Here is a 19204-nt window from a genome sequence, read left to right as displayed (position 1 = left end):
CCCCACCCTGTCGTGAAGTCCAAAAAGGTCGGGATCCAACTGGGGGGACCAGAAGAACCACAGTCTCACGGAGTGTGTTAACCTGGGTACATAAATGTAATTAAGTAATGAAATAAACAATCAAAAAACTATAAACATGGTAACATAGAATGAACTTTTAAACCTGTTAGGGTCATATACAAAGTATTGCAGTGATGACCATTTTTTCTGGTGATAGGCATCAAAGTGGTGTGTTGATACAATGAATCCACTTCCTTTCTGTGTAATTATATTCATTGATCTAAATGTAAGATGCCATGGTTCAGAAAAATCTTTTGATTGTACCTGATGCATCAAGGAGAGGAGCTAAAAAGTATGTCTCATCTCCCTACTCAAAAATCAGGTATAAACCTGACATGAGATTTGGCCATTCATCCCGAGCGTTGCTCATCAGGGGCAAATGGTGTACACAGGGGAGGTGGATAAACTGTGGACTACCATCACACTTAAACTAATAGCCATCATCTCTCAGGTGTCAGGGGGGAGGGGTGTTTAACCACCCAAAAACAATGGGAGCAAGGAAAAGACACATAAGGGAGAGATGCGGGTGCTGCATACCCCGATAGATACTTGAAAAATGGGAAATTTCCCCCGTGGGGCTTTGAACAGCAATGTAATCAGGTAAACAGTATAAGATATAAATGAAGTAAAAGAGTGCGGCGCAAACAAAATGATTATAACAATAAATTAATTAATTTATTGTTATAATCATTTTGTTTGCGCCGCACTCTTTTACTTCATTTATGCATTTTGGGAAATTTTTATGAATTCATCCTCAGTGCTGGCTTGCATTTATTAGCTGTAATTTTTCACACTTTATATTTTTAAACAGTATAAGATGAAATAAATAGTTATTTATTAATATGATAATGATAACATGTTATGATAAGCACTGATTCAAAGGATACCGCCGTAAGTTGTGGCGCACTTCCACGTTCCACGGTGGAACGCACACAGCGCCGCACGATGATGTCATCGTGCGGTCACTGTATGCGCTCCAATAAGGCCCAATAAAATCCAAGGACTCCAAAAAAAGCCTACAGCTCCTGGTATTTCCAGGCAGTCTCCCATCCAAGTACTAACCAGGCCTGACCCTGCTTAGCCTCCGAGATCAGAGGAGATTGGGCGCTCTCAGGGTGATGTGGCTGTAGGCGAGCACCATAGTTGGCCTCCTCTCTTGAGGACAGCTTGGGAGAAGACTTGGACTCCAAAGTAAGCCTACAGCACCTGGTATTCCCAGGCAGTCTTCCATCCAGGTACTAACCAGGCCCGACTCTGCTTATCCTCCGAGATCAGACGAGATGAGGTGCTTTCAGGGTGATGTGGCCGTAGGCGAGCACCATAGTTGGCCTCAACTCTCTTGAGGACAGCTTGGGAGAAGACTTGGAGAAGGCAAAAAAAATACAAGGACTCCAAAAAAAGCCTACAGCACCTGGTATTCCCAGGCGGTCTCCCATCCAGGTACTAACCAGGCCCGAACCCTGCTTAGCCTCCAAGATCAGACGAGATCGGGCGCTTTCAGGGTGATGTGGCCGTAGGCAAGCACCATTGTTGGCCTCAACTCTCTTGACATTGGCAAGGTGAAGACCATGGGAAGGCCCAAAAAAATACAAGGACTCCAAAAAAAGCCTACAGCACCTGGTATTCCCAAGCAGTCTCCCATCCAGGTACTAAGCAGTCCCGACCCTGCTCAGCCTCCGAGATCAGACGAGATTGGGCTCTTTCAGGGTGATGTGGCCGTAGGCGAGCACCATATTTGGCCTCAACTCTCTTAAGGACAGCTTGGGAGAAGACTTGGAGAAGGCAAAAAAAATACAAGGACTCCAAAAAAAGCCTACAGCACCTGGTACTCCCAGGCGGTCTCCCATCCAGGTACTAACCAGGCCCGACCCGGCTTAGCCTCCGAGATCAAAAGAGATTGGGCGCTGTCAGGGTGATGTGACCGTAGATGAGCACCGAAGCTGGCCTTAACGCGGAGGTTCACCCAAAAATCCACTTTTTGACATTAGCTGTAGCATACTGCTAACATCTGCAGTATGCTGTTTTTTTTTTTTTACTTGTACTTATCGTTATATGAGCCCTTTTTTTCCGGCTCCGAGCGGGGAATCCTGCGGGGAATGGGCGTTTCTAAGCAAAGAGGAGTTGATTGACGGCTGCTAAGGCGCGTCTTGGCCTCTGTTTAATCTTCAACTGCCATGATGCTGCACATGTGATCAGTTATGACACCAGCCATTGGATGGTTTGACAGTTTGGTTGAGAGCACAACCAATGTGACAGTTAGCATTCCTGGCATGCCAGGAATGTAACTGCTTTTTCAAACTGTTAAATTGATGGGTTTACTTCCGCTTTAAGGATGCTGGAAAGTTCATTTTGAGGGTGAACCTCCGCTTTAACTCTCTTGAGGACAGCTTGGGTGAAGGCCAAGGACAAGACTTTAAGATGGGGAAAAAAATACAAGGGCTCCAAAAAAAGCCTACAGCACCTGGTATTCCCAGGCGGTCTCCCTTTCAGGTACTAACCAGGCCCGACCCTGCTTAGTCCCCCAAGACCAGGCGCTTTCAGGATGATGTGGCCGTAGGCAAGAACCCAGCAACTTTCTTTCGCCAGATGGGCACTCTCTTTACAAAATTTATTTGGGCGAAGAAACGACCTAGGATCAGTAGAGGACTTTTGGTGCTGCCTAAGCGCTATGGGGGAGTACTACCAAGCAGCCCATTTAGGAAGGGTAGTGGACTGGTGTAGCTTGCTGCTGGTATATATGCAGTTTACAAGCTAAATCCTCAATCACAGAACAATGAACTGTCCACCCCCTTTTCACACACAGTGGGGGCTCCTATACAGATTATAGGCAGACACTTTGGAGTCGACCCTGAAAACATTTCTTTAGATAATGACATCAGTGAAGGTAATTACTACAATGAAGCAATCAGAATAATTAACATGAGCCACTTCTAATCACAGTAAACAGTAAACACAGGTCTCCTTCACACAACACAATAGATCAATTATCCTTTGAAGTAGGACTGGCTGAGGAAGGGTCATTAACATTTCAATCAGCCTGTTAGCAGGGGAGTGAGTCACACCTGAAATCACCTTCCCTCTAACACACACACATTAAACAAGCAGGGAGAATTACCCTGAAGAATATGCTTCACAATGGCCCCCCTTTTTCTCCCTGCTCCGGCAACCTGGTTGGACCTTCCCTATATTTTTTACTTGTTGCTATAATAAATAGCCCAATTTTTTTTTCCCAAAAATTTTTTTTTCTCAGTTTAGGTCGATACGTATTCTTCTACATATTTTTGGTAAAAAAAAAAAAATCGCAATAAGCGCTTACAAAATATGGGACAGAATTATTTTTTTTTTTTATTATTTATTTTTTTACTAGTAATGGCGGCGATCTGCGATTTTTTTTATTGGGACTGCGACATTATGGCGGACACATCGGACACTTTTGACACATTTTTGGCGCCATTCACATTTATACAGTAATCAGTGCTATAAATATGCACTAATTACTGTATAAATGTGACTGGCATTGAAGGGGTTAACACTAGGGTGTGAGGAAGGGGTTACATGTGTACCTGTATTGTGTTCTGTGTGTGGAGGGGGGTGACTGGGGGAGGTGACTGATCTGTGTCCCTATGTACAAGGGAGACAGATCGGTCTCCTCTCTCCCCTGACAGGACGTGGAGCTCTGTGTTTACACACAGAGCTCCACGTCCCTGCTCTGTCATTACCGATCGCGGGTACCTGGCGGACATCGCGACTGCCAGGCACGCGCATCGGCATTTCGGGGACACGCTCGCGCGCCCCCCAGTGGCCGGAGGAATCCAGGACGTCAATAGACGTCCTGTTGGAATTTCAGAGCCACCGTGAAGACGTCATTTTACAATGACCCGGGGCTCAAGTGGTTAAATACGTCAATATGTACGCGAACACAGGAATTAAATTACAAATTGGTGACCCGATGGTACTATACCCCGGTGAGGCTATGTACATTTTCGGCTGAGGCTTCAGATCGATGTTGGCGGTGTGGAAAAGAGAAAGGAACTTCATATTTTCTGGTCCTGTGTTGAGATCAGGAAATATTAGCTAGAGGTTCAGAAGAACTTCTCAATACCAGATGACCCCGCTTTTTTTTTACTTTATTGCACACAGATCCCGGTACAGACATATAGAAAGTCGGTGTTGTGCCATTTGGTAAATGCTGCTAAGGCATGTGTCACAAGGTGCTGTAGAGATCCTAGACCACCCTCTATTGTAAGGTGGCTTAATAAAGTCAGAGAGATCGCGGCCTTGGAAGACTTGGTACATTCGGCTCAAAATAGAAAGGAACAATATGAATAGACATGGTCTGTATGGGACCGATTTGTAAATTCAGAGGAAGGGAAGAAAAAGATGGATGACAGAACGGGAGAGGGAAGTCCGCCTGCATAGGGAATATATAGCATTATATAATATTATAAGAGTATAAATGGTGATTGCCTATGTAAAGATGGAGGAATTCCAAGTCAACATAAAATGTAATTTACAAAAAAAATGTACAAAAAAAAAAAGAATGGATCTGTAAGAATGAAATGTGATGTAATTATGTATTCTCTACCACCCTTTATATAAATAAAGAATTTGTAAAAAAAAAAAGAAAATATGTTGAGGGAGCTGAGGTTTCGAGTTGCCAAACATCAGCCTTGAAACCTTAATAACTTGGAGAGGATCTGCAAAGAGGAGTGGGACAAAATCCCTCCTACGTTGGCCACCAGGTTTGCACACAACTACAAGAAACATCTGACCTCTGTGATTGCCAACAAGGGTTTTGCCACCAAGAACTAAGTCATGTTTTGGGAAATACAAATACCGTATTTATCAGCGTATACCGCGCACTATTTTGCCCTAAAAATCAGGGCAAAATCGTGGGTGCGCAGTATACGCCGATACCCGCTTTCCCGCCATGAGTTTGAATACTGCGCCCGCATATAGCGAGCGCAGTACACTCGTGAATCTTCGGCCAGTCTCGGCGCCTCTCGTACTGACGTCCTGACGTCCTGAGCGTACAGGACGTCAGTGCGAGAGGCGCCCGAGCCTGACCGAAGATTCACGAGTGTACTGCACTCGCTATATGCGGGCGCAGTATTCAAAGTCGTGGCGGGAAACGAGCGGGAGGACGCCGCCGAAGGACGCCGGACCCGCCGAAGATGGACGCCGGACCCGCCGAAGATGGACACCGGACCCGCCGAAGATGGACGCCCGACCCGCCGAAGACGGACGCCGGACCCGCCGAAGAGGACACCCGACGAGGCCGCAGAAGGACGCCGGACCCGACGAGGCCGCAGATGGACGCCGCGCAAGACATCAAAACTGTAAGTACAAAACAACAAAAAATCTTTTTTTCCCACAGGATTGGGGGCTATATGTAATGTGCTGGGATGTGATCTAAGTGCTGGGATGTGATCTATATGTAATGTGCTGGGATGTGATCTAAGTGCTGGGATGTGATCTATATGTAATGTGCTGGGATGTGATCTAAGTGCTGGGATGTGATCTATATGTAATGTGCTGGGATGTGATCTATATGTAATGTGCTGGGATGTGATCTATGTGTAATGTGCTGGGATCTGTATGTAATGTGCAGGGGGCTTTGGAATATAAAAGGGGCTGTTGAAAGTTTTTTTCCTAAAACTTCCCTCCTAAAATTAGGGTGCGCGTTATACGCCGGTGCGCGTTATACGCCGATAAATACGGTACTTATTTCATTTATGAAAATGCAAATCAATTTATAACTTTTTTGAAATGCGTTTTTATGGATTTTGTTTGTTGGTTCTCTGTCTTCCACTATTAACCACTTAATTACTGGGCACTTAAACCCCCTTCCTGCTCAGACCAATTTTCAGCTTTCAGCGCTGATGCATTTAAATAACAATTGCGCGGTCATATAACACTGTACCCAAATTATATTTTTATCATTTTTTTCCCCACAAATAGAGCTTTCTTTTGGTGGTATTTGATCATCTCTGCGATTTAAATTTTTTGCGCTATAAACAAAAAATTACCAAAAATTTAGAAAAAAAAACACAATATTTTTTACTTTTTGTTATAATAATATCCCAATTTTTTTTTAAAAATAATAATTTTTCCTCAGTTTAGGCCGATACGTATTCTTTTACATACTTTTGTTAAAAAAAATCGCAATAAGCGTTTATTGTATGGTTTGCGCAAAAGTTATAGCGCCTACAAAATAGGGGATAGATTTATGATTTATTTTTTATTTTTTACTAGTAATGGCGATTTTTTTACTAGTAATGGCGATTTTTTTTGTCAGGCCTGCGATATTGCGGTAGACATATCGGACACTTTTGACACTATTTTGGGACCATTCACATTTATCAGTGCTAAGAAAATGCATTGATTACTGTATAAATGTGACTGGCAGGGAAGGGGTTAACACTAGGGGGTGAGGAAGGGGTTAAATGTATTCCATGGGTTCTTACTGTGTGTGGAGGGGACTGACTGTGGTAGGTGACCGATCTGTGTCCCTATGTACAAGGGACACAGCATCGGTCTTCTCTCTCTCTGACAGGATATGGCGCTCTGTGTTTACACACAGAGCTCCACGTCCCTGCTGTCACTGCGCCAGGCACAGCAATGCGCCAGGCACAGTTTTTCCCCGCTGCGCGCCCCCAGCAGCGCGCGGGGAATGCAAATAAAAGGACGTCCAGGGACGTCCACCCGGTAGTTGAGAGCCGCGCTGTGGACGTCTTTCGTCTACAGCGCGGGTCTCAAGTGGTTAAAATAAACCTACCATTAAAATTATAGACTGATCATTTTTTTGTCAGTGGGAAAACGTACAAAATCAGCAGGGGATCAAATACTTTCTTCCTCACTGTATATAGTGAGGAAGGAAGGAAATAAAATCATTACATTCCTGAAAGGATTTAAAAGAGGATTGTCAGTCTTAAAGCGGAGCTCCGCCAAAAAGGGGAAGCTCCGCTTGTTCGCACCTTCAATGCTGCATTTGGCATATATTTGGGTTTACCTAGCTTTGGCGATACATACTAGCACATTATGCCATTGCCTTGCAGGTGTTTTTTTTTTTTATGTCTACAACATCCGCGGTGTACAACCGCTTTAAAGGAATAACAGAATGACCCTGCCTACAAACCATTCTTCTTTGGATATCACAGGGACGGGAAGTGAGGGACAATCTTCCCATCTAGATCTCAGACAAAAACATTTTTTTTAACTTTCTAAAGCCTAAAACCCCAATTTGGCTGGGGATGGGATTTAATGTGGAGCATTGCTATTATTTTAAATAGTACAAATGAAAAACAGCATTTTTCTTTTCCCTTGACATAGTTCTTGCTACATTTGGCATTTTTCCAGAAATTGTTCTTCAAACCCTGTGCAAAATGCACTTACCCAGCATTCTCCCTGGGAAATCCCTCTTGGGTGCTGACAGTGCAGGAGTTATTAACCACTACCCCACCGCGCCATAGACATTTTACTGCTACAGCGCGGTGGAGTTATTCTGGGAGGACGTCCCTGGGACGTCCTCCCAGAATCCTTCACTCGCGCGCCCCCTGGGGCGCGCTCCCGGAATCATCTGTGACGCCGGGTCTAGAAGACCCGGCGCATCACAGATCGCGGTAAATCGCCGCTATCGCTCCGCACATGATCGCCGCCGTGATCGCTCCGCACTTGTAAACAAACCGGCGTCATGTGATGACGCTGGTTCCTCCTTCTCCTCTCTGTACCGATCGGTACAGTGTGAGAGGAGGGGGGGCGGGAGCGGGTGTCAGCAGCAGCACTGACGGCTGGATCTGTGACAACTGCAGTCACAGATCCAGCCATCCATCCATCCCAGCTCAGCTATCCCTGTGCAATACTCTGCAATACCCCAATATTCTGCAATACTCTGCAATACCCCTATAATCTGCAATACCCTGCACAATACTCTGCAATACCCCAATACTCTGCAATACCCTGCGCGATACTCTGCAATACCCCAATACTCTGCAATACCCTGCGCGATACCCTGCAATACCCCAATACTCTGCAATACCCTGCGCGATACTCTGCAATACCCCAATACTCTGCAATACCCTGCGCGATACTCTGCAATATCCCAATACTCTGCAATACACCAATACTCTGCACGATACGCTGCAATACCCCAATACTCTGTAATACCCTGCGCGATACTCTGCAATACCCCAATACTCTGCAATACCCTGCACGATACGCTGCAATACCCCAATACTCTGCAATACCCCAATACTCTTCAATACCCCAATACTCTGCAATACCCCAATACCCTGCGCGATACTCTGCAATACCCCCATACTCTGCAATACCCTCCATACTCTGCAATACCCCTCATACTCTGCAATACCCCCAATACTCTGCAATACCCAAATACTCCCCGTGTGCTCGCATGCAGAAGCGAACGCATACGTAAGTCCCGCCCACATATGAAAACGGTGTTCAAACCACACATGTGAGGTGTCTCTGTGAACATTAGAGCGAGACCAATCATTTTGGCCCTAGACCTCCTCTGTAACTAAAAACATGTAACCAATAAAAGTAATTAACCACTTAAGCCCCGGACCAATACGCTGTCTAAAGACCCAAGGTGTTTTTACAATTTGTCACTGCGCTGCTTTAACTGGTAATTGCGCGGTCATGCAATGTTGTACCGAAACGAAACTTGCATCCTTTTCTTCCCACAAATAGAGCTTTCTTTTGATGGTATTTGATTGCCTCTGCGATTTTTTTTTTGTGATATAAACGGAAAAAGACCGTAAATTTTGAAAAAAAATGATTTTTCTTATAACAAAAAGTAAAAAATATTGAATAAACTAAATTTTAGTCAAACATTTAGGCCAAAATGTATTCAGCCACATGTCTTTAGTAAAAAAAATCGCAATAAGCGTATATTTATTGGTTTTCGCAAAAGTTATAGCGTCTACAAACTAGGGTACATTTTCTGGAATTTACACAGCTTTTATTTTATGACTGCCTATCTCATTTCTTGAGGTGCTAAAATGGCAGGGCAGTACAAAACCCCCCCAAATGACCCCATTTTGGAAAGTAGACACCCCAAGGAAACTGCTGAGAGGCATGTTGAGTCCATTGAATATTTTTTTTTTTGTCCCAAGTGATTGAATAATGACGAAAAAAAAAAAAAAAAAATGTTTACAAAAAGTTGTCACTAAATGATATATTGCTCACACATGCCATGGTTATATGTGGAATTGCACCCCAAAATACATTCAGCTGCTTCTCCTGAGTACGGGGATACCACATGTGTGGGACTTTTTGGGAGCCTAGCCGCATACGGGGCCCCAAAAACCAAGCACCGCCTTCAGCATTTCTAAGGGCACAAATTTTTGATTTCACTCCTCACTACCTATCAAGGTTTCGAAGGCCATAAAATGCCAAAATAGCACAAAACCCCCCCAAATGACCCCATTTTGGAAAGTAGACACCCCAAGCTATTTGTTGAGAGGCATGTCGAGTCCATGGAATATTTAATATTTTGACACAAGTTGCGGGAATATGACAAACTGATTTGTTTTGCACAAAGTTGTCACTAAATGATATATTGCTCACACATGCCATGGTTATATGTGGAATTGCACCCCAAAATACATTCTGCTGCTTCTCCTGAGTATGGGGATACCACATGTGTGGGACTTTTTGGGAGCCTAGCCGCATACGGGACCCCGAAAACCAAGCACCACCTTCAAGATTTCTAAGGGCATACATTTTTGATTTCACTCCTCACTACCTATCACATATGGCACACAACCCCCCCAAATGACCCCATTTTGGAAAGAAGACATCCCAAGCTATTTGCCGAGAGGCATATTGAGTCCATGGAATATTTTTTTTTTTTGCTCAAACATGCCATGGGCATATGTGGAATTACACCTCAAAATACATTCTGCTGCTTCTCCTGAGTACGGAGATACCACATGTGTGGGACTTTTTGGGAGCCTAGCCGCGTACGGGACCCCGAAAACCAATCACCGCCTTGATCCAGGGTAAATCCGATTGCCTCTCGGGGGATCAGGAAGGAATTTTTTCCCCTGCTGTAGCAAATTGGATCATGCTCTGCTGGGGTTTTTTGCCTTCCTCTGGATCAACTGTGGGTATGGAGTTGGGTGTATAGGATTCTACTGTGTTTTTTATTTTGTTTTTTTTATTTTTTGTGGTTGAACTGGATGGACTTGTGTCTTTTTTCAACCTTACTAACTATGTAACTTTGTGCAAAAAAAAATCAGTTTGTCATATTCCCGCAACTTGTGTCAAAATATAAAATATTCCATGGACTCGACATGCCTCTCAGCAAATAGCTTTGGGTGTCTACTTTCCAAAATGGGGTCATTTGGGGGGTTTTTGTGCTATTTTGGCATTTTATGGCCTTCGAAACTGTGATAGGTAGTGAGGAGTGAAATCAAAAATTTACACCCTTAGAAAGCCTGAAGGCGGTGCTTGGTTTTCGGGGTCCCGTACGCAGCTAGGCTCCCAAAAAGTCTCACACATGTGGTAGCCCCGTACTCAGGAGAAGCAGCAGAATGTATTTTGGGGTGTAATTCCATATATAACCATGGCATGTGTGAGCAATATATCATTTAGTGACAACTTTGAGCAAAAAAAAAATATATATATATATATTTTTTTTTTCCCACAACTTGAGTCAAAATATAAAATATTCCATGGACTCGCGATGCCTCTCAGCAAATAGCTTGGGGTGTCTACTTTCCAAAATGGGGTCATTTGGGGGGGGGTTTTGAATTGTCCTGGCATTTTATGCACAACATTTAGAAGCTTATGTCGCACATCACCCACTCTTCTAACCACTTGAAGAAAAAGCCCTTTCTGACACTGTTTGTTTACATAAAAACATATTTTTTTTTGCAAGAAAGTTAAGTTGAACCCCCAAACATTATATATTTTTTTAAAGCAAAGGCCCTACAGATTAAAATGGTGGGTGTTGCAATTTTTTTTCCCACACAGTATTTGTGCAGCGTTTTTTCAAACGCATTTTTTGGGAAAAAAATACACTTTTTTTTATTTTAAAGCACTAAAACACACTATATTGCCCAAATTATTGATGAAATAAAAATGACGATCTTAGGCCGAGTACATGGATACCAAACACGACATACTTTAAAATTGCGCACAAACGCGTAGTGGCGACAAACTACATACATTTTTAAAAGCCTTTAAAAGTCTTTACAGGTTACCACATTAGATTTACAGAGTAAGTCTACTGCTAAAATGACTGCCCTCGATCTGCCCTTCGCGGTGATACCTTACATGCATGGTGCAATTGCTGTTTACATATGACTCCAGACCAACGCAGGGATGTTTTTTTTTTTGTTTTTTTTTTATATATTTATTTCGCTTTTTTTATTTTATTTGTAAACTGTTCCTTCCATTTTATTATTTTTTTACCATTTTTATTGTTATCTCAGGGAATGTAAATATCCCTTATGATAGCAATAGTTAGTGACAGGTACTCTTTTTAAAAAAAATGGGGTCTATTAGACCCTAGATCTTTCCTCTGCCCTTAAAGCATCTGACCACACCAAGAATGGTGTGATAAAATGCTTTCCCATTTTCCCAATGGCGCTGTTTATATCCGGGGGGGGACATTCCCTCCTACTGAATGTAAAAGCAGTCTAGAGGCTAATTAGCTGCTAGGACTGCTTTTACATGAAAGCTGACCCCTGGCTGAAAAGAATGATACCAAGATGATGCCTAAACCCGCAGGCATCATTCTGGTATAACCATTCAAAGTCCAGCAACATACCAGTACGTTGATGGTTCTTGTTGGACATGTATTGTAACCTTTTTTTTTTTTCATGCAGCCTGTTGGCTGAATGAAAAAAAGATTGATCGGTGGGTATGCCCACCATTAGAATACCTCCCTTCATCCACCCACTTCTAATGATGGGCATACATGCACCATTTATATATACCGAAGCATGGGGGCATCCTCCCGCAAAAAAGTTATGCCGCGTACACACGGTCGGACTTTTCTATGCCGCGTACACACGGTCGGACTTTTCTATGCCGTGTACACATGGTCAGACTTTTCCACGGGAAAGCCTCCGTAAGAATGTCAACCGTATGTACGCGGCATTAGGAGCAAAATCGCTCCTCCGCCCCTAATGCCCCCATGCTTCGGCATATATGCTCTTTTTTTAACTGTGGTGGTGAAATCACCTCCTGCAGCGTTGGAGTCGCGGCTTTATATATCGTGGGAGCAAACATTGTTGCTGTCACGCTAAATAAATCCGTGCTGCAACTGAATGGCGTACCTGCTAAGCAAATGATGGTTAACATTAAAACAAAGTAACATTACAGTATAACAGTAAGATCATACCATACCTGCAAAGCAAATACCAAAAAAAAACACATAGTAAAAAATAAAACATTTAACGCAACCTGTGCCTAAAATATATATATGCCGAAGCATGGGGGCATCCTCCCGCAAAAAAGTTATGCCGCGTACACACGGTCGGACTTTTCCACGGGCAAGCCTCCCTCCGTCGGAATTTTGACCGTATGTACGCGGCATAAAAAGTTATGCCGCGTACACACGGTCAGACTTTTCCACGGGCAAGCCTCCGTAGGAATGTCGACCGTATATACACGGCATTAGGAGCAAAATCGCTCCTCCGCCCCTAATGCCCCCATGCTTCGGCATATATGCTCTTTTTTTAACTGTGGTGGTGAAATCACCTCCTACAGCACTGGAGTCACGGGCTTTATATATCGTGGGAGCAAATTCTGTTGCTGTCAAGATAAATAAGTCCGCGCAACAGCTGAATGGCGTACCTGAAAACAGTAAAGTAAATTACATACCTGAAAAGCAAGCATGAAAAAACATAACAATAAAACTTTGCAGAATAGAATACAGTAAAAAAGAGCAGAACAATAGAGAGAGAATAGAGAGGGAGAGAACAATAAAACGACAACTATTTTTGTTTTTTTTATTTTATATTTTGTTTTTGTGTTTTTATTTTTTCCTTTTTTTTTTTTTTTAACACTTTTTTTTGTAACTGTGAACTGTAACTTCAACTTTTCGGTTCCAAGTTTGGGTCTCTCAAAATGCGATGGCATCTTGGGAGACCCTGTGTGAGTGTGCCTAGCCTGTGAAATGTTTCACCCTACGCTAATAATTAACATGTGTGTGGAAGCGTTCAAAACATTCACCAACACAAAGACCAGGATCGGCAGGACATTTGGGACAAAAGAAACGGGTGTCACGGCTAAATACGCGCTTGGTACAGACACGACATTTTCTTTGGGGGGCTCGTTGGTTAGGGGTACGCTCGAGGACATACGTAAAATGCCTCTCATGCAGTCGGCTTACTGCATTTGGTAGGGGCTGGTGAGGTACAGTACCGCCTGGATACAGGAGTTCTGTGATCATATCCTCCTGGAATTGAAGGAAGGATAAAGTGTGTCCTGAAGCTTTGTATAAGACAAAAGCATTCAGTAGAGTCAATTGAAATAAATGTAGAGACACTTTTTTGTACCAGCGTCTCGTCTTACGGGCAATATGATACGGCGCCATCAACTGGTCGTTGAGGTCCACCCCTCCCATATTAAGGTTATATTCGTGGACACAGAGGGGTTTCTCCACAACACCAGTCGCCGTACGAATTTGGACTGTCGTGTCTGCGTGAAGGGTGGTAAGAACGAAAACATTCCTATTGTCCCGCCACTTCACAGCGAGCAAATTTTTACATCTGCAGCAGGCTCTCGCCCCCAGCCTAATACGGGCATCTACAAGCCGCTGGGGGAAGCCCCGGCGATTAGGTCGCACGGTGCCACATGCTCCAATCTGTTGATCAAATAAGTGACTAAAAAGTGGCACGCTGCTGTAAAAATTGTCCACATACAAATGGTACCCCTTTCCGAATAAGAGTGACACCAAGTCCCAAACGATCTTGCCAGCGCTCCCCATGTAATATGGGCATCCTTCCGGCTCTACCTGACTATTTTTGCCCTCATAAACCCTAAAGCTCCATGTGTAGCCTGTGGCCCTGTCACAAAGCTTATAGAGCTTGACCCCGTATCTGGCACGCTTGCTGGGAAGGTACTGTTTGAAAGACAAGCGGCCAGCAAATTTAACCAGGGACTCATCAACGCATACAACCTGCTGGGGATTAAACAAGGCTGCATAACGTTCGTTGAAATGGTTTATGAGGGGCCGAATTTTGTAGAGCCGGTCAAATTCAGGGTCTCCACGTGAACGACAAAGTGCATTGTCACTGAAATGCAGGAACCGCAGGATCGCCTCGTATCGTTTCCTGTGAGCAGAGAATATGGGCATATTGTGAATGGGATGTGTGGACCAATACATCCGCAATTCCGGAAATTTGTGTATGCCCATGTTGAGGGTAAGGCCCAGAAAGGTCTTAAATTCGGAAACCTCAAGAGGTTTCCATTCTTTGGCAAGGAGAGACTGGGGGTTAGCGGCGATGTAGGAACCAGCATATAAATTAGTCTGGTCCTCAATAGATCTATAGAGATCTTCCGTGAAATACAGCAAATAAAAATCAAGTGGCATAAAATTCGCTGTATCCACCTGAATACCGGGTTGGCCAGTGAATGGGGGAAGTACGGGTTCTGCAGAAGTGGTGGGGACCCAATCAGGATAGGCAAATTCTACAGGAAGGGCACTATGGGCACGACGGGCCTGTCTCTGTCTTCTTCTTGGTGGCAGCGGGACACTACTTATGCTTGCCACATCGCCAGCTTGAACTGCACTTATGGGACTCGCCACGTCACCACGTCTTACTGCAGTGCTGGATGAACGACTAGGGTGTACTAGGCCGCTGGTGCTTGCCAATCCACCAGAAGGAATGGCGGCGCTAGTACTGGCTCTCTGCTCCATACAAGAGTCCTGCGGTTCTTGCTGCTCAACAACATCAGAACGGGTTAGGGTACGCCTGGCCTTAGCAGGGACCTCAACTTCGTCGTGAGAGCTATCTGACATGGAGCCGCTGTCGTAAACGGGTTCGTATTCTGAGCCAGATTCTGACAGATGCGTGACCTCCTCCTCTTCACTATCTGTCATGCTCATGAACTCGTAGGCCTGCTTATCATTGTACATCCGCTTTGCCATTTTGAGCTCTAAATTTAGTGGTACAATGGTAAGGATTCACAGGTAAAAAAAGCACCTGATCTGTAGGAAAGCAAACGTAGAAAATGCTTAAAAAAAAACTGTAAGCGATCGCAGGGATCAGGCCTGTCTCTGCGAACACTGCAGTTATGTGTTGTGTTTTGTAAGTGACAGTGATCGATCGATACTGCACTTGGGTGGGTTGGGCTGGGCAGAGGGGGAAAACGTAGGTGCTAGCGGGTATCTGGGCTGATTCCGCTAACAATGCGTTTTTGGGTACCCTAAACTGCTGGGTACGCTAGTATAGATCTGATCAGATCAGGTATCGATCCGTTCAGATACTATACCACTAAGGGGGGTGTATGCTTTGCGAGTGGGTGTAAGCGGTACTGGCACTAACCTAACGCTGCCTGGGGCGACGCAGACCCTGACTGACGCTAAAATTTAATTTATATCACCCGCCGGGTGATCAGGGGGTTAAACCTTTATTGGGTTATATACGGCGGGTGCCCTGATGCTATAAACAGCAAACTAACCAACCAGCGTCAACCGTAACACTTATACGGTGATCACTGGTGAAAGGGTTAACTAGGGGGCAATCAGGGGGTTAAAACCTTTATTAGGTAATATATGGGGGTACCTGACGTTTTCTAAAAACCTGGCGGCGAACCTAAAATAACTAAATAACTAACTGGCTAACCGCGTCACCAGTGACACTTATACAGTGATCAGTGGTGAAAGGGTTAACTCTAGGGGCAATCAGGGGTTAAAACCTTTATTTATGGGGGTACCTAACGCTATATAAACCTGGCGGCGAACCTAAAAAAAAAACTAACTGCCTAGCGGCAACAGTGACACTAATACAGCGATCAGAAACCGATCGCTTAGTGACACTGGCAATAGGGGGTGAAAGGGTTAACTCTAGGGGCAATCAGGGGTTAAACCTTTATTGGGGGGGGTAGGGGGCTACCCTGGACCTAAAGGGGCCTAAACCTAACTGCCCTAACACTTTTTTCTGTCACACTGACACTAAATGCAGTGATCAGAAAATAAATGATCACTGCAATCAGTGACACTGTGACAGGGGGTGATCGGGGGGGGGGGGTTATGTACCTATGTGTGCTGTGTCAGTGTTGTGTTGGTGCTTCTCTCCTCTGGAACCGGACGAAAAGACCGTCAGAGGGGAGAAAACGTCACTTCCTCCCTGCCTGTGTTTACAGTTACACAGGCAGGGCGGGCTCAGGAGGAAGCCGATTCGCCGGGGAGATCGAGAGGGGGTGGCTGGAAACCAATAGCCGCCCCCTCATCCCGGATCGCTTCCGACCTTCGCATGTACCGGAGGGGGTCCCGATCGGACCCCCGAACCTGGTAAGGGCAAGGACGTACATTAACGCCCATGTGCCTGTACGTGCCATATTGTGGACGTACATTTACATGCGGAGGTCGGGAACTGGTTAAAGCGTCGCCTATGGGGATTTTTAAGTAGCAAAGTTTGGCGCCATTCAATGAGTGTGAGCAATTTTGAAGTTTGACATGTTGGGTATCTATTTACTCTGTGTAACTTCATCTTTCACATTATGAAAAAAAATTGGGCTAACTTTACTGTTTTTTTTTTTTTTTTAAGCACAAAACATTTTTTTTTTTAAAAACACGCGTTCAAAAAATTTCTGCGAAAATACCATGCGAGATAAAAAGTTGTGATGGCCGCCATTGTATTCTCTAGGGTCTTTGCTAAAGAAGCATATATAATGTTTGGGGGTTCAATGTAATTTTCTAGCAAATAAATTATGATTTTTACATGTAGGAGAGAAATGTCAGAATTGGCCTGGGTGCTTTAAGCGGGAGTTCACCCATTTATAAAATTTTTCCCCTTTTCCCCTTAGATTCCTGCTCGTTTGGTCTAGGGGAATCAGCTATTTGTATTAAAATATGATCCGTACTTACCCGTTTTCGAGATGCATCTTCTTCCGTCGCTTCCGGGTATGGGTCTTCGGGAGCAGGCGTTCCTTCTTGATTGACAGTCTTCCGAGAGGCTTCCGACGGTCGCATCCATCGCGTCACTCGTATCCGAAAGAAACCGAACGTCGGTGCGGCTCTATACTGCGCCTGCGCACCGACGTTCGACTACTTTCGGAAAATCGTGACGCGATGGATGCGACCGTCGGAAGCCTCTCGGAAGACTGTCAATCAAGAAGGAACGCCCATTCCCGCAGCCCATACCTGGAAGCGACGGAGAGGATGCATCTCGTAAACGGGTAAGTAATGCTCATATTTTAAAACAAATAGTCGATTCCCCTAGACAAAACGAGCAGGAATCTAAGGCTAAAAAGTGCCCTCTAAGGGTGAACCACCGCTTTTAGAACGCCTGATGGTGCTCCCTGCATGTTGGGCCTCTCTATGTGGCCACGCTTTGTAAAAGTCGCACACATGTGGTATCGCCATACTCGGGAGGAATAGCAGAATGTGTTTTGGGGTGTAATTTGTGGTATGCATATGCTGTGTGTGAGAAATAACCTGCTAATATGACAGAAACTAGATTTATTTATTTTTTTTTACAGAATTTTCAGTCGTTTTTCTTTTATAGCGCAAAAAATAAAAAACCCAGAGGTGATCAAATACCACCAACAGAAAGCTCTATTTGTGTGAAAAAAAGGACAAAAATTTCAGATTGGTACAATGTTGTATGACTGAGTAATTGTCATTCAAATTGTGAGAGCACCGAAAGCTGAAAATTGGTCTGGTGAGGAAGGGGGTTTAAGTGCCCAGTGGTCAAGAGGTTAAGGAAGTATAGAGCGGGCAGCTTGCAGCCTGCCATAGATGGGCCGTTCCTCTTCAGGCAAAAGCAGAATCAGACCACAAGTTTAAGGAGGAAGTATGTAGACATAGGAGATAGAAAAGAGAACATGGTTCACTGCAGAATAAAAAGCTTACCTTCAGCCTCTTCTCATGTGTTTATGTTGTTTAAGTTGGACTACCCGAACAAACCACTTACCCGTACCCATGTTCTCGTCTCACCCCTTTAACCATAAATAAAGACTCAACACATGTTATCCTTGAATGGACGTAGGGGTCGGCCACAGCTTTATTTGTTAAACATAAACAACATCTGTTTAACCTTTAATACCATCTCATGGTAAATAACCACAGGGGGGAAGCAACCAGCCAGCCGCCGGCATAAACCGACGGGCATAATAGCCTTCCCCCTTTCCTTTATTAATATTACTGCCACAGGAGGAGCACAGCCCCTCAAACTGGGCTCCGACCCCCACCCAGAATGTAAAGGGCCTGTTCAATCCCGTCCTGGAGGCCAGACAAAAAGATATCGAGCCCGATATCATTAAGATGGACCCCATCCTGACCCATGAGCCGCCTATTGTCCCCTTCTAGCTGCCTGTGCCTCACAACTACCCCTGATCTGGCCCTGACGTACCGGGACATGCGTGCATTAATTGTCCTGCGAGCCCTCTCAATTGCAGCTGCATCCCTATCCTCCTGCCAGGTGACCCGAGGGATGATCTCAGACCAGACCAACATGATTTCTGAAAAAAGAAACACCAATCTCTCCAAATCTATTCTCATCAGGGTAATGATCTCCGGAACCCGCAGGGAGCGAATGTCGTTCCCTCCTGCATGGATTACCAACACCACCGGCGTCCGAGATACGCCGGCGATCTGAAAGGCTTCCATCAATATCCGAGACCAGGAGAGCCCCCCAATACCTCTCCAATGAACCTCCACTGGAAATCCCAGGGACCTGCCGCCCGGCTGACAAATGGCCCTCTGCGCGGCCCGATGGATATATGAATGGCCCAGAATGTGCACCACCGGCGCACGAGGACCTGAAAAAGGGGAAAAACCATTATAGCAACAATTTCGGGCGAACATAGCCTGCATAGCATCCCGACTTCAACCTACCAATTCTTTGAATGTCACCCATCGCTAGCCCGGCCCTAGCCGCTTCCGTAGCCGCACCAATTCTGAACGAATGTGTGCCAAAATCCCTCGCTGAAAACCCGGCAG

The 19204-nt window shown here is 44.8% G+C and overlaps 1 non-coding gene and 4 pseudogenes across 1 annotated transcript; all 5 read right to left on the bottom strand.

Moving 5' to 3' along the window:
- Window positions 1-1073: 1073 nt before the first annotated feature.
- LOC120912400 lies at window positions 1074-1192 on the bottom strand (annotated as a pseudogene).
- Window positions 1193-1254: 62 nt separating this feature from the next.
- LOC120912375 lies at window positions 1255-1373 on the bottom strand (annotated as a pseudogene).
- Window positions 1374-1459: 86 nt separating this feature from the next.
- Window positions 1460-1579, bottom strand: LOC120912179. The gene has a single exon (XR_005742936.1). It is a non-coding gene; the product is annotated as a 5S ribosomal RNA (ribosomal RNA).
- Window positions 1580-1665: 86 nt separating this feature from the next.
- LOC120912421 lies at window positions 1666-1784 on the bottom strand (annotated as a pseudogene).
- Window positions 1785-1870: 86 nt separating this feature from the next.
- Window positions 1871-1989, bottom strand: LOC120912382 (annotated as a pseudogene).
- Window positions 1990-19204: the final 17215 nt, after the last annotated feature.

This window comes from Rana temporaria, chromosome 8 (genome assembly GCF_905171775.1).
Source record: "Rana temporaria chromosome 8, aRanTem1.1, whole genome shotgun sequence".
NCBI lineage: Eukaryota > Metazoa > Chordata > Amphibia > Anura > Ranidae > Rana > Rana temporaria.
The sequence above is the reverse complement of the archived record's forward strand: the minus strand, read 5'-3'. Positions and strand labels throughout refer to the sequence as shown.